Raw genomic sequence first — 17,296 nt, 5'->3', positions numbered from 1 at the left:
TGGCTGAGGAATATATTAAAAATGTCTGGGAAGACTGGTGCCAGCTGATCAGCACAGTTTTTAAGTAGTTTTCCAAGGATCCTATCCGGACCAGCTGCTTTGTCTGGATGATTCTTGTGTACTTCTTCCAGGTTGTGGCATAGAGATGTGGCATCTTCATCTGCTGGTAGTCTCTCTGGTGAGGTTCTATTTGATTCCTCGAATCTGCTGAAGTAGATGTTTGGCTTGTTTAAAAAGTTCAGATTTAATGAATGAGTTAAAAATATGTAATTTCTGAGTTATGAAACCGGACAAAGGGGGTGAGGTAGTATTGATGGATAGTATGCAATACATGGAGAAAATGTACACTATTTTATTTAAGGACACCTACACTCACGTATCAAGGAATGAAGTAAATATTGCCTATGGCAAGATACATTCAGGTTTATATGATATGTTGATGCAGGGGCAAATTGATGTTAATGAGTATAATTTTTTTGTCTATTAAGAATCCTATGACACTGACAATATTTGGTATACTGAAGGTCCATAAGGACATGAACAACCCACCCATGAGACCCTTAGCTGATGTCAGATCATCAGTTACCTATTCTTTAGCAAAGTTTTTTGACCATGATTTGAAAGGATGTTTGCAATGTATTGATTATTTATGTAAGGATTCTTGTCATTTTTTAGAAAAATGTAATAATCTAGTCTTTGATGAAACATTTGTTTTTTTTTTGATGATTAATGTCAAGAACCTTTATACTGTCATACCACACAATGTAGGAGTATCATGGTTTACTGATTTTCTGTATGATTACACAGATTTTTCTCAGGACAGGGTTAATCTGGTCAGTCAATTATTGGATATAATTTTGCAAAACAATTTTATTGTTTTTGAGACTTGGCTATTTTTGCAACAAAAAGATGTTCCAATGGGATAAGCATATGGGTGCCTTTATGTGAACATGGTTATGGTAGAATGGGAGAAAAATGTGTGTTTAATAGTGCCTTTAAGGATTCATAGTATTACTATATGAGATACCTAGATGATATATTTATCACCTGGAAGGATGATGTGGACAGGATTCATGATTTTTTAGAATTTATTTATAGTACCACAGATATTTTATAGTTTATCAATGATGTAGGGAAGGACTCTATATCATATTTATATGTGAATTTAACAAAAGATTACACCAATAAAAGGATTGTAGGTAGGATTTATTAGAAACCACCTTATACTAACTCTTTCTTACATTATTCTAGCTCCCACCCCATTAGCCAGACAAAAAGCTGTTATTAAAGGGCAGTTTGCTAGGGCAGTACGCATGACTACAACCTTTGAAGATTTTTTGGGAGGAATATGAAATACTTAGCAATATGTTTTAAGGAAAGAGTATCTTGAAGCCTTTATTAACAATCTGATGAACAAAGTGATATGTAAAAGAAAGACAAACTTTTATAGACCGATTTTATTAGATATCAGTGCATAGACCCAGATTGAAGCTACTATTAATAACACGAGCAGCACTGTGATAACTAATGATGTAACCTCATACACGTGTAGTTTTCTAACCATGTTTTCACTGGCTTTTGAGTTTATTAGGTGGGTTCTGAACAAGAACTGGTTTATAATGCATGAAAACACTGATTTAGGAAGATGTTTAATTAAGAAACCAATAGTTATTTATAGGAGGGGAACCAGCTTAAAAAATATGTTGGAATCTGTTATTAAAAGTAGCAGAGATGGCAGGGAAAAGGTATGTTTAAATGTGGTACATGTAATTTTTGTAAGGATATTTTGTGTATCGACTGAGTTCTAATAAAAGGTGAAACATTTTACTTGAATAGTAAATATAATTGCTTGTCAAAAGGAGTGGTCTATGTTGCCCTCTGTCAGGATTGTTCAGCTTTCTGCATAGGGAAAACTGAATGTATGTTGAAGGATCGGATTTACGAACATTTGTATGCAATCACAAATGAAAATAGTACTAATGCCCACTTCAAGCATTTAAGTGTTCCTCCGAGCATAGGTTTAAATTTGTTGTGTTAGAACAACCAGAACTAAATACCAGAGGGGGTCCTTGGAGTTTATTTTTAGAGAAAAAAGAGTTGATGTGAGAATTACATCTAAATGCACATAAACTTCTATGGCTTAATGGGACATCTTCCATTGCTTGACTGCTAAAATTAAAAGCATATCAACATTGAAGGGTTTTTAGAGAAATAATTAATTTTTAAAGACTTTTTTAAATAAAGGGTTTCAATAGTTAAAGTATTCCTTTTGAGATTTTAAATTGTATATCGAATTGTGTCTGTTTAATGTATTTATTTTCAGTGTGTTTTTGTTACATTACTGCTTTAAATATTTAGGTGTCAATGAGTCATGTGATTATTTTAAAACTTTTAAAAGCCTGTATTGACTTTTTCTTGGTTATCTGAAGATGTCTTACAATTTTTTAGGATGAAAGAGCTTATGTACGTTTTAATAAATGTGGTGTATTTTGCTGTAATCACTGAGTATTCGTGCTTGTGTTTTTATCTTAGTTCATGAATCTCTTGAATTATCAGAATGTAGAAGTAACTATGCAACAGGACTTTTACAAAATGAATGTCACAAAATTTCTTAGGTATTATAATGTAAGCCTAATTGTGTAGAGGGCTTCGTTGTTGCAGAGGTTTATTACAAAGTGACCTAGACATAGTAATTCACAGAGCTTTCCTGTTACAGATGTCATAAAGTGACTGACATAATACAATAATAGTCCTACACAGGGCTTTGTGTTTATAGTTTATTGTCATATACTGACTAGATATTATAATATTTTATTAGTTATGTACATGCATTCTTTTGTTACAGTGTGCCTTGTTTAGAACTAGGCAGACATGACTGCAAGGTAGGAATTGTTGTCAAATCTTCCTCTAGAACTAATCCTCCACAAACCAGTGATGTGCAGAAAAGGGGCTAAAATTAAATGTGAAAAAAAGTTTAGCATTGTCACATTGTCACATTTAGTAAACAATTATCTTATTCAATGTACAGTATAGCCAATTCCCCACTCCAAAATAATAATGTACTCAGGGATCTTGTAACTTATTTTGATAAATCCCCCTCCTTCAACCACCTTGTAGCAGCAGCAGTAGATGGAAAATCCTTATGTTTAGCATAGGTATTTTCTATACTCTTATCATCTGAGCCAAAATAAGTTAATTTTCCTATCTTTGCAGTCCTAATTAATCCATTCATTCAGTTCAGTGGCCCCTGTACCTACCTAGACATAACAAGCAAATAGAAAGGCCCCTGAAGTTCCTAAAAATGAAGATCACTGGTGTAAAGAACCTCAGGTACCAGGAAAGGTTGTAGTGCTATTTTGCCATTATTTTCTTATAGGCTTTTGCAGGTAACTCATGCCTTGCAATAACCACCATTAGGGCCAAGACAACAATGATAATTCAGGCCTCTCAGCCATTACTATTTTGGATGACGTTTTCAGTATTCAGGCCTGAATTATCCCTGCACAGGATATTCCTGTTTTTGGAGAAACATCCCTTTTTTCAGCCTTGATCATACAATCATACAATTTTCTGAATCCCCCATATCACATGTTCTTTTTTTGAAGCTGTCTATTATACAGAACACCCCACTACACTACCAATCTACTAGTGGAAACATTAATTTAAAGAAAAACATATTTTAAGTCTTTCTTTTTCTTAAGCAAAAATAAATGACCTTCTGAGGTAGAATTTTACAATACAGATCATTAAAGTCTAAAGATTTTGCACTGTCTCCTTGATAACGTGCTTATATTTTTTCATTATTTTTGTTACTCTGTTCTTTAAACATTTGAGTCTCAGTAGTATCCCACATTCCTACTGGAAACATAAAGACTTATTTGGTAGATGCCTGATTTTTAGCTGGATGGTCCTACTTTTCAAGGGCCTTTGTTCCTAATTTCACTGTCTGTAGGTTGAGAGGTATGCAATCTACCATGTTTTTGCAAGTCAAATAGCACAACTAGTACCAGAACTAGGGACTTGAATCTCTACCATCATGTAAGTACAGTGCACTGAAGAGACATATTTAATATCCAACTACTAGCCTCCTCTGGAACAGATTTTCTCTGAAAGTTAAACAAAAAAAAAAAAAAAAAGATGGCGTTCAAAGAACTATTATTGCAACCAAGACTTAATGCCACAGTCCCCCTGGTTGAAACGACCATATTTCAATTAATGGTCTGTTGAAGTTACAATCTGCCAAGTTATAGTTTTTTTAATGATTAAGTTAATATCTTTCAAAAATCTATAGATATTTGTTTAGTTAAATATTAAAAAATTTAAATGTTTTTCAATACTTAGTCTCCTTAATATATAAATTAATGTTAACATATTTATAGTATAATCACATCATTTAATTAAGCAATAACCAATGACGTGGTGTGGTATATTGAAGATTTACCCACGGGTGGTGTGGTTTAATCATGAGGGTGAAACCTGAGTGATTAAACAAAGGCAACCGTGGGTAAATCTTCAGTATACCACAACCACGGAGTCTGTTATTGCTATTATACAATGACATTATTTAAGAAAAAAATACTTACTTTTCTTAAATAATGTGTTTGTATAATGGAGGATTACTGTTCTTCCACCGGTTGTGGTATACTGCTTCTTCATTTTTATGTACTCCACATGTGTATGGGACTTGCATTCCCATGCATACCCAGTACATCAATGCTTTGAAACGGAAGTAAAGGAGAAAAGAAAGTCTCATTTGCTCCATTTTCTCTCTCTTTTTTTTAATTGTAAGAAAAAAGGTTTTGGGGCACTTTATACCAACAGAAAAAAGTCTGGGTGACCGGACCTTTTCCCATTTGTATATTGTGGGATTTACAAGCTGGTTGGGCTGCGCCAATCAGAGTGCACATTTTCAAATATTAATAGGGAGTCATTGTATAATTATATTTACTATACTTTTTTGCATTTTGAAGTTGTTGGAATGGGTCATTAACTTTTTCCAGTTTTATTTTTAGCTCCATTGTGATGCCCGAACACTGGTCCAGTAATCAATGACCTCAATCCTCAACACTGGCAATAGTGGGGAAAGTACACACTGGGAGAATGACAAGTACCCACACAGTAAAGTACAAGTTCCCTTAAGATCACACAGTGACTACAGTCAGTCTGGGGCTGGTTTCTCCTTCGTTCTCCAGATGTCCAGTAAGACTCCCCAGTGGCACAGCTATAGAGTTGAGTCCTTAGCCAGGGTTCAAAGCCAAGTCCTCCAACACTCTCTCTGTCCAACCAGTGGTTTGTGTCCCTGCCCTAGAAGCTCACACACACACACACACACACACACACACACACACACACACACACACACACACACACACACACACACACACAAATACACACACACACACACACACACACACACACACACGCACACACACACACACACACACACACACACACACACACACACACACACACACACACACACACACACACACACACACTCTTGGAGATTTGTTTTACACACACACAAACACACCTGGGAAAGGCTGGCACAGGTTTACTAGCTATGCCCCCTTCTGCCCAGACTATAAGGTAGTTATTACTGCCACCAGAACCCTTTATCAACTACTTTAAGGCCCTTAACAAAGGGTATCCAATCCTACTGTATATTGTTACTATTAATCCAAAATGGTAGTTTGACCAAGAGCAAGGCTATTAGGAGTGGCCTGCACAGCATCACCAAATAGATATGCAAGTACTCTAAGAGTTTAAATATCTCTAGACAGGCCAGCCACAACTGAAAGGTTTAAATATATTTAATAATAAATAATAAAAGAACAAGCCAATACAAAATATGTTTGTGCAGTGATATCAGAGTTCAAAATTACAGGAAATATTTAAAAAACATTGCAGGACAGTCTTAAATAAATGCAGAAAACATCTAAGCTAAACTTCACTATATTCCTAACTGAATGTAAGAGAAATTGCTATACCCTAGTTAACTTACTTACAGCAAGGCAAGTGCAGATGTGCTGAGTGGATGCTTCCAGTTGATATTGTTAGGTTAAAGACAAAATACAAAATGTACAGTCTCTCTCTCTCTCTCTCTCACTTTCTCTCAGAGAGTTCCTAAATTAATATCAAATATCATTGCTGGGATACATGCAGTATGATATTACTTGTTGTCACCTGACTTCAGTTCCCAGGCTTAAAACAACCCCCACTGATGCAGCTGTAGCGTTTAGCATCTATCTGTGAAAACACATAGACCTCAGACGTTTGCAGATCCTGGAAGTCATTAAACAATAAAACACTTCTACATCTCAAGCCTAGTAATTATCTCCCTTTCAAAGCAACACAGATAATCACCTACTTTAGATATCCTGTCTCCTGTTGACTGAAACTGAAAATTAACATCTTTTGTTTATGGCCCAGCAATAAAGTACTTCAATCTCAACTATTCTTAGGTTTTGCAAGTTAATCTGTTAAAATACATACATCTAAAAATTACAGTAGTGTATACAAATATCTCTACAGCACACATGTATATACAATATGACATACAGTTCTAATACATTTGTAACACAGACATATGAATCATGTTGCTATTCACAAATGACACATAACCAAAATTCCAGATAGCTGGGCTGGCAGTATCTACTTTTGTTACATTTCTATATAAATCGTATTAATATTCACAAATGACATACGATTATTTACAAAATTCCAGATGACTGGTCTGGCAGGATTTCCTTTTGTGATATCCATCACTGGGCTTATATGTTTTAGAACAAATGCATCTGATAAGTAACTAATGCATGTTTACATTATATATATATATATACATATATGTTGTATCTTTTGGCTTTTCCCGGTTAGGGGTCGATACAGTGGAACTCCGGTCTGCTAATGATTGGCAGTAGATTTTTACGTGCCGAGTTTCCAGCTCTGACGCACAACCTTCAATGAAGGTACACCCATTCATGCATGTCTCATTACAGAAGACACTCTAGCTGAGAATCGAACAGGACAACGTCTTACTGTGAGGCGACAACATTACCGCAGCATCACCACCGCAGTTTTATATAATATATATATATATATATATATATATATATATATATATATATAAACCATACATACATTAACATTTTTTTTATTTTGATTAGATAGATTACATGTATTTTATCATTTTATACTTTGCATCCTGTATTTGTTTAAAACAATGCATTAACTGGTTTATTCAACATGTACAGAAAGTTGTGTATTCAAAGTGTATTTGGTTTTATTCTTCAGTTCTGATGAAGTCCTGTGTTTATAAGGATGAAAGCACTAAACTAAAGACATTAAAACTTTATAAAATGTATTACTGGTTATTTATTTATTTTTTTTGGCTGTGTTGCTTGTTAACCAATACTTGGGCTGGGCTACTATGTCATTTTTAGATAATTTGTAACAGAGTTTGATTTGTAAAATAACTTTGTTCTGTAGTCTGTATGAGTTGTGATTGACAGTGATGGGGCTAGTATTAAGCTTAAGTACTTATATTTCTACAAATTATTTACTTATTACAGTGTGTTGCATTAAGTGAATTAGTTATCATAATGCAGTTCTGTTTCTGCATAGAACGTTATTACAGTATACTGTCTCACTGAGACTGATGTTATAATGCAGTTCTAGTTTGCACAGCATTTTAATGTTACAGAGTGATATCATAAAGTGATTTAGACATCATAATGAAGCATAAGTTCTGCACATGGCATAGAGTACTGTCAGAAGGTCGCTCAGATATCTTAATATAGTACTATTTCTGCAAGGACTTTGGTGTTATAAAGTGAGTTAGAACTTATAATACAATAATAGTTCTGGACAGGTCTTTATTATTTATTTATTTACATTTGATAACTGGGTATTTTATGACTGGGCAAAAAACAAAAGCCCGTTTTCAGTGGAGACCCAGGGAGAAAAGCTCTCAAGTACAGTTACAAAAAATACAAGTACAAAAAGTTTATAACAAGTAAAACACACAACATAGTACAATAAAGATCATAATGTACACAGAATTACAAGTAAAAGATAAATACTTCAGAGAGTGCTATAAAGTGACTGAAGTCCTCTACTGTATTATTTCTATGCAGGGCCTTTCTGTTAGAAAGTGTTGCCACTAAGTGGTTTTGACATTATAAAACAACACTAGTCCTGTACAGGGCTTTGTTGTTATACAATGCTGTGACAAACTGACTCAGACATCATAATACAATATAATTTGTGCCCATGGTTTGTTAATATAGTGCTGTTACAACCAATCTTGCACAGGGATTTGCTGTTGTAGAATTTTTCACAATGTGACTTAGATATCATAATTCAGTACTAGTTCTGTAAAAGGCTTTTTTGACAGCACTCTAGAACTCCAAAGCCCTGTGTAGAATTAATACTGTATTATGATGTCTCAGGCATACTCCACCTCTGGATTTGATTCTATGGAAAATTAAGTAGTGTGATACACTCTCATGCTTTTAATGGGACCTGGATCTTTGGATGGGTATTCACAAATTCACCCCAGGCTTGACCTAGCTATGCCTTTTTGAGGAGGGGATGCTTTAAAGGTTGATACTGGCAAGATGGAACTGATCCAAAGACTTAGATGTCTTGAACTTCCTATTGGCCATCTGAATTGTTGTTGAACAGTGTTCACATAAAATGTCTGTCACGACAATGTAGTACTAGTTCTGCCCAGGGCAAGTGAATTATACATCAAAATACTTTACTAGTTCTGCCCAGAGCGTTGTTGATACAGCATGCTGTCATATTAGAGAATTAGCTCTGCACATGGCTTTGTTGTTCCAGAGGATTGTCATTAAATGACTTCAACATCATAATACAATTCCATGGTTTTGAACAGGGCTTTGCTGCAACAGAATGTGTTGTTAGAAGGTGAATTAGATATCAAAATACATTACTAATTCTACCCAGGGTTTTGTTGTTTCAGTATGGTCTTACAAAGTGACTTGGATATGATACAGCATTAGTTCTGCACAGTGTTTTTTTTAAGTTCTACACAGTGTTTTGTTGTTTTAGAGGGTTGTGACAAGTGACAGACATTATAACACAATAATATTTCTGTACAGGGCTATGTTGTATCAGAGGCTATCAAAAGTGTCTGACATCATAATGCATTAAAAGCTCTTCACAGGGTTTATTTGTTTCAGTGTTTTGTGACACAGACATCACAATATGATACTAGTTATACACAGGGTTTGGTGATACAGAATGTTCTAAAAGGATGGCTGAGATATTGTAATGCACTACCAATTCTGTACATCATTTTGGCATTACAGATTGTTGTGAGAAAGTGACTTGGGTATCATAATGCAGTAGAAGTTATGGCCAGGGCTTTGTTATTTCAGGATGTCACCAATTGTCTGAAATAATGCAGCACTAGTTCTGTACACAACTTTGTTGTTACAGAGTGCTCTAAGAAAGTGACTTAAACATCATAATGCAATATATGCTCTGCACAGGGCTTTGCATTTACACTGTATTGTCACAAAGTGACTGACTTAATAATGTAAAAGTTTTGAACAGGGTTTGGTTGTTTTTGAGAGTTGGCACAAAGTAACATAGATATGTTCCTGTAATCGTTTTGCACTGTGGTTTGTTGTTGCAGAATATTAGATATAATGCAGTACTAATTGTGGACATGGTTTTGTTATTGCAATGGTTGTCACGGTGTTCATAATACGGTACAACTCTATACTGAACAAGGTTTTAGTGTTAAAGAGTGTTGTCACAAGGTAACTGACATAATAATGCTGTACTGTTTCTGCAGAAGACTGTTGTTGCAGGGTGTTGTCATTTATTGACTTAAACATCATAAAAGCTGATTCTGAGCATTGTCACAAAGTGTCTGACATGAAAATTGAGTATTAGTTCTGCATAGACCTTTGTTATTCAGACATTCTCACGGAATGACTTTGATATTGTAACAGTAGAAAGTACAGATGCCTAAGTAACCTTATCATAACAACAGATGTTCGAACAATCACTTCTGCAGTAGTTTTAGCAATATGGGTTGTATCCTACCAACAGTGGTGGTTCCAGGTTCTTTTTCTGGCTGGGGCACTGTAGAGGCACAATAGCTAGTGAGTGGGGCCCGTAGGTCATGTGAAAAGAAATCCACAATACTTATAACTTACAGAATGCATGGTGCATGGTAACAACTCAGCCATAATCCAATATTAAAAATGAAATAATTATTTCCCTACAGAAAAAAGAAAACAGCAGAGAATGCTATAATACTGTAAATCCTGGCAATGTTCACAACACAGAAAAAATACTGATGTACCATGCTCAAAGAATATGGTTTTGATGAAGTGTTGATATGCTACAGTACAATAAGTGAAGAGTATGACCACTAATATAACAGAGGTGGGAAAATGGCATGTGCAGACATTTGTGCCTCAGTTGGAAGAGAAAAAATATTAACCAAAATTCAAGAATAGAAAGTTATTCTTATTTTGCTTAGTGCTGAATTGTAAGAAAAATACTTTTAAACAAATACAGCATATTTACCAGCATTTAAGATAAAACATACATCTCCCCACCACAGACATTGCTGAAAAGCAAAAGTAGTTTAAATGACTGCTAAAAGTTCTTTGGAGTAGAATCAAGTGTGGTCAGTTAACTGCACCTGGATTGCAATGTTAGTTTTGATGCCTCAAGAAGAATATGGGAGAGGGTCTGTCGGCAGTTGGACTAAAAACTGGAGTTTAGGTAGCTTTGTTTTGTTGAACATTAACTACTGTTAGAGCTGCTCTGGAGACACAAATCAGAGTAATTCAAGCAAAAAATGAAAATAATAATAATAATAACAAAAATGATTTCCTTATGTTTAGCATGACTCATAAAGGGGTGGGGGTGTTGAAGTGAATTATGGGAGAAAAACTCCATAATAAACAATTAATTATTCTGATGCATTAAAAATAATCAGAGTAAATAATATATAACGAAATAACAGTGGTAACCATAAGGAAACACATTCGTTTTCCAGCCCCCTCCAAGGAAAACAGCAATGAGAAAGACCAAAACTATGCCAAGCTAATGTAGCAACATGAGCCACCTAGTACTCCATTTCTGATTTGCTGAAAGAATACCAACAGAAGTAATTTAGATCTGAATGTTTTGGGGTAGCACCATACCTCTTAATGTATTTGGTCAAGAATTCTGGACAAACCCAAAAATAAAGGAGGTTACAAAATAAGTAACAGTATTTAAATATCACTCTAATTCACTTAAGAGTTAATAGAGCAACAGCTGTTTTGCATCAACATGCATTTTCTGGACATTTGAACAACAACAACTATGAAAACTCTAATAACTGCTATTAATGACTGACAATAAAGCTGAGTGATTTTTAATGTTCAGTGTTATATCAAAAAATGAAGAAGTGATTTAAGATCTGTCACTTAGTGCAGATGATTAAGGCTCTAAACTCTTAGCGAGCTGCTTACTGTAGTCAATGGTACAAGGTTTGATGCTTTCTAACTGAATTTGCCTATGGTGTGACTTTGAGAAGTCACTTAACCAGACAGTGCTCCTGGGTTGTCCCTTTACCTAGTTTAAAAGATACAAAAACAAAAAGATATAGCATAAGTATGAGGCAAATACTCATGTGCAATTTCTGAAAAATAAGATCAGAGTCATTTTCTTGTGAAATGGGGCGCTAGGCAGGATAGTGGACCCACTTCCTGAAACCATACCAATATTCCATGGGTCTATATTATGCCACTGAAAAACCTTTACAGTGAACACCACACATATTCAGTGAAATTCACTTCCACATTTTGCTGAATACTTACAGGACAAAGACTTAGTTGGCCAACTACACAATTTTTCCCTTTTCTCCACTGTAGTACGATGCTGGAGTTGGTAAATTTAGTTGGGGGGATGTGGGAGGCATAGCCCCCCACATGATTGGGTTTGGTTTAGCTAGATTTAGTTCTGTTGGGTTGTGGGGCAAGTATCTGTTTGCCCTTTAAGTATTCAGCAAATCATGGAAGTGAATTTCGCTAAATACATGTTGAAGATGTGATGCTCGCTGTTAAGGTTTTTTGGAGGTGTAATATAGACCCTAACCCATTACTTGGCCGTCACTTCCCATTTACCATAAAGCATTGTTCAAACCCATCAATGTGTATACCATTTTCTTCTTGATTTTTGCAATAATCACATAGATTTGGATTTAATATAAAACTTTTATTAAACAATTTACAACACAATGGCAGGGATTTGATGAACCAAACACCCTCACATTGAAAACAGAGAGAATGAGCAACAGTAAACTTATTTTCCTTTGAAACTCACATTTATTGAACACACATTTATTAATCCATTAAACTACAATATACATGCTTGCATTCATAATCAAATAGCACATAGTAAAGCACTAATTAGCAGCTATCTGAAGGGTGCAGGAATACAAAGGACAAATGCATACTGCATTTGATAACAGCTTAGGACAGCCTACTGGACACAAGTGTCCCTTTCAAAGGCAGCCTAGAAGCGTTTTATTGTGAATTAGCTTGGTTCAAACTCACTAGACAAATGAAGGCTAAGGAAATCAAATGTTACACTGCAAGTAGCAGCTCAATAACAGCTCATTGCCTTAACTCATTTGTACTAAGTATCAGACAACCTGCTGTAGCCCAAAACAAGGCATTTCACTCTCATGTGCTTATAAAAAGAAGCTAAATTAAAAATGCATTCATAGTTAATATTTTAACATTAAACATGTAGACTTCATGGTGTCCAGTTTATTCACAGCCAAATAATAAACACACTAACATTCAACAAAACAAGGAAACCAAAAACATACTCAAAGAACATGGCTTATGTGATAACACTCCTTTTTACTACAATCATTTACTTCCTTTATACCATAACTACTCATAGATGTAGGGCTAATGCACACGTGTCAAAAAAATTAAAGCCGTTTGGATGAGTGCATATGTTCAGATATTTGCTTGTGATGAAATGAATGAACAAATAAACAAATGACCAACACGTGTACATCAGCTTGCTAATATGAGAACAATATAGTGGATCCCATTGCATACCTCCAAGGCTGCCTAACCTCTTAGCTCAAGAATCAGAGATAATGACCAAAAAATCATAGATTTTAAATCTCTCTTAAATACTTAAAAAGTTGCATTAGCAAGCATTTTCTGAAGGACACAAAGTCTGAAACTTACATGCTGATTATTATTTAGTGACTGTAATCCATAATAATTAGCCAGAAAGCCCCAGAATTTATAAGGAACATACCAAAATAGTTCTCATTGAGAATTTCACTTCTTTGAACAAGAATTATGGACAAGTCACTTAACCAGATAGTGCTTCTATTGTATAAAATATATTTTCTGAATGATAATTCTGAAACTCTATTGATGACTGACATTTACTTACCAGAATAATCAGGTTTGCATCTGTCTTCAGAAACTCAGGTCTGATAGTAATTCACAAAAATATTGTAGAACAAGGGAAACAAACACTAGCCCTGAATAAGTACTAGTTATGTTGTTGGAACCAATGAGAAAATATCTGCTTTTCTAGTAGCTGACTTTCTTGCCTCCATTAGTACCTGCTGCACATCCTCAGTAAACAGGTGACTAAGGGGAATTAAGACTCTATCATGTAGACAGTCAGCTGGAGTTGATTAGGGTCACGGTGTATCAAACACCCCTGTTCTTTTGTGACTAGATCCATTCTGTGAGGAAGCTTGTGGTAATTACCCCTGGCCATTTCCAAAAAAAGGGAGAACCACTGTTGCCTGGGCCAGATAGGAGTCAACACAATGATCTTGGGGAATTACTTCTGAATCTTCAGAAGTACCCTGGATATCAGTGGAAAGCATGGAAAAGCATACAGGAACATTCTTCTTCAAGGAATGGAAAAGACATCTGTTTTCCAGGCCTTCTTGAATTAAATCATTGAGCAGACATTTGTCAGTCAGTTGTTCAGAGATGAGGCAAAGAGGTTTACTTGAGGAACTCACCACAGATGGATAAAATCTTGGAAGACCCCCTGATGCTAGATTCCATTTATGAGGGTTTGTGCTTGTCCTGCTCAGTTTGCCTGCCACCCAGTTTTGCTCTCATGGAATGTAGGATGCCTGTAGACTGAGAATGTGCTGTAAAGCTATATCCCAAGTCAATATGGCTAGCCTGCAAAGGAATTATGACTTGGTGCCCCCTTGCTTTTTGATATACCACATGACCATGGTATTGTCTGTAACCACTTAAAGAGGTCCAGGGGGACCAAAGGCAATTCAGATAGTTGAGTGTCTTCACCAAAGCAAGCATCTATTTTATATTTATGTGCTTGTGTTTATCCTTGGTGTCTCAAACACCTTGCACATTATTCCCCCTTGAAACTGCTCCCCAAGCAAAGCCCAAGGTTTCTGTGGTGGCTGATTGCTGTGGAGTAGGGAGGGAGAAGGGCAGACCTGAATTTAGGTAAATCTGCTATCTTCAAATGATTTCTTTTCTGACAAATCCCAGAACTAGGATTTGAAAAGATAATGGGTATTGGTGCTGGGACCAAATAGACTTCAGGTACAATACATCTTTCTTATGTGAAGTTTTGCCAGGGGTGTCATGAGACTCACGGATGCCATGAGAACCAAAATCCTGAGGAATTCTCTTGCTGTGACTGAAGTCTGAGTGGAAAACCTTAGAAAAAGATCTAGGTATAGATCTATTTTTTCCTGTGGAAGAAAATCTCTTCTGGACTGAGATGTCTAGCAGACACCCCAGTAACACAATTCTGAGTAAAGGCATCAGAAAATACTTTTGAATGTTCTCATGGAATCCCAGCTTGTGTAAGAGATTTTTCATCCAAGTGAAAGATTCCTGACACTTTTTTTAACTGAGTCTGCAAAGATAAGCAGGTTGTCTAAATTTGAAAAAGCTTGGATACCCTGTAGCTTGCAATGATCTATACTTGAAGCTAGACCCGTGCAGTGGATACTCTAAAGTATAAGGCAGAGAAATGATATATGATCCAGTCACACAAAACCTTAAACTTCAGAAGTCTGGATTAATAGCAATGTGATGATAAGCATCTTTTAAATCTAGTGTTACCAGGAAACTTAACCGAGGAAGAAGGGCTAACAACAGATTGTGAAGTAACATTTTAAACATGGGCACTATTACAAAAAAAGATTAACATCGAAAGAACCAGAACAGATTTCCAAACATTTTCTTTATTTGCCAATAAAACATCCTTGAATAAAAACCTTTCTCAATCTGGGAAGGAGGAACTGGTTCTATCATTTTCTGAGACAACATGTATTAAAGATGGGAAATGGATAAGTCTAGTCTGGTGGATGAGGAACTGCCACTATAAAGGAGGAATTTTCTCCCACTGCCATCTGTAACATTGACTTATGATGTTTAGAACCCATTTTTCTCAAACTATCTGTTGCCAAAGAGAAAAGTGAAGATTCAGATTTTCTGGAAGGGAAAAAAGACTGCCAGGGTGGGGTGGGGGATCATGGTCCTTTAAATAATCATTCTGACTAGTTGGACTGTCCTTGGTTTTGGTGGTGGTGGGTTTCATGAATTCTTTTTGAAATTCCCTGCCATTTATTTATTTTATTTATTTGACATTTGTTGACTGGTTATGTCTGTCTGAGCATGAGCCCTTTTTCAGCAGGGACCTGGGGAGAAAAGCTCCACAAACAGTACATATAACAGATACAAACAGAAATATTCTTTGAGACTATGCAGAGCATTTAATACCGTCATTTATCTAACGACAAATTTTGCTATCATATGTAGAATTCAAAAGAGCAGTACACTTTGTTACAATGAGTCTGTGGGGTAGTTTAGTACAATGTGGGCAAAGGTAGTTAAGTGAAGTAGGTTAAGAAGTGAAGTATCTTTAAGAACAGATAAAACAAGGAAAGTGAGACATGAGAGAGAGAGAGAGATAGAGAGAGAGAGATGGTACAAGCTAGTGGTCTTCAGTAGTTGATAGATGGGGAGAGAGTATGAGTAGTAGAAGAGATTGATAGAAGAGAGATTAAGTTGGGTTTTTACAGTGACAAGTCTAGCAGCTTAGCAAGTTATCCTTTAGTACTTTTTTGAATTTGTGAGTATTGGATATTGTTCTGATAGGCAGGGATAGTTTATTCCAAACATAAGGCAGAAGTGTAGCTGTATAGATTTTGGCCTATTGATATTTAGGGCTTGTATATTTCTGGGTGAAGTTGGTCAGAGGTCCTGAGGGTCCGAGTAGGAGTATATCGAGAGATTAAGAAGAGATACCTTGGTGGGAGGTGGGCTTGTTGAGGATAGAATGAATGATGAGTAGTTGAAGTTGAAGATGGTATGGGGATTCTAGCCAATTTAGAGATTTGAGAGAGAGGCATTGAAGTTAGAAGGCTGGTTAGCTGCGAATCTACAAAACCTTTATAGCTACTGAGTTCCCAATAAGTGCCCGATCACCTCAGGAATGGTATGTGTAATGACGAATACCAGCAATTACATCCACAATTAAAATAAATTTATTTGTACAATATACAATTAAAATCCTTAAAAACAGATACATTGATACATAATAAAATTCAAAACTAACAGTTGGACGTGTCTTAAACTATCAATATAATGATAAAATAATAATTTATTTATTTGGTTTGTTACTATTATCAAGCTTTTACTGAGTTGGTGCACTAACTTGCAATTGTATTTATGGAAGTTTCATGAGTTATGCACAGGATAATGATATAGGCTCCACTCTCCACAGATACAAGTGAACGGATTGTCCATTCATGAACGATTTATTTATTTGTTCATTGTTTCATTCCTAAGCTTTTTTTTGGTTAATACATTTATAGATACTTAGTAACTTTTTTAATTTTGGTTTAAGGTTATACTACAGGGAATTTATTTGAGTCTTAGGTTGTTTTTATATATAGGGCTTAGGTAGTATAGGGATGATAGTAATTTTAAAATATTGGTTCAGGCATTTATAAGGCAGGATGATTTATTATTTGATCATTATATTGATAGTTTAAGACACGTCCAACTGTTAGTTTTGAATTTTATTATGTATCAAGTAATAGAGTGTGAACGAGCTGTCATTTGTTTTGAATGACGGTAACATTTTAGGGTGCTTATGGCTTTAAATGTTTGAACTGTTTTTGGTGCCAAATAAGTTACTTAAGGCGTCTTTGTTACTAACACAGTGTTCTGAAGAAGCCCACATACATGGGTGAAAGCGCTTAACCACTCTGTTT

The sequence above is a fragment of the Protopterus annectens genome, chromosome 2.part0 (assembly GCF_019279795.1).
Source record: "Protopterus annectens isolate FY-2018-M chromosome 2.part0, PAN1.0, whole genome shotgun sequence".
Lineage (NCBI taxonomy): Eukaryota > Metazoa > Chordata > Ceratodontiformes > Protopteridae > Protopterus > Protopterus annectens.
The sequence above is the reverse complement of the archived record's forward strand: the minus strand, read 5'-3'. Positions refer to the sequence as shown.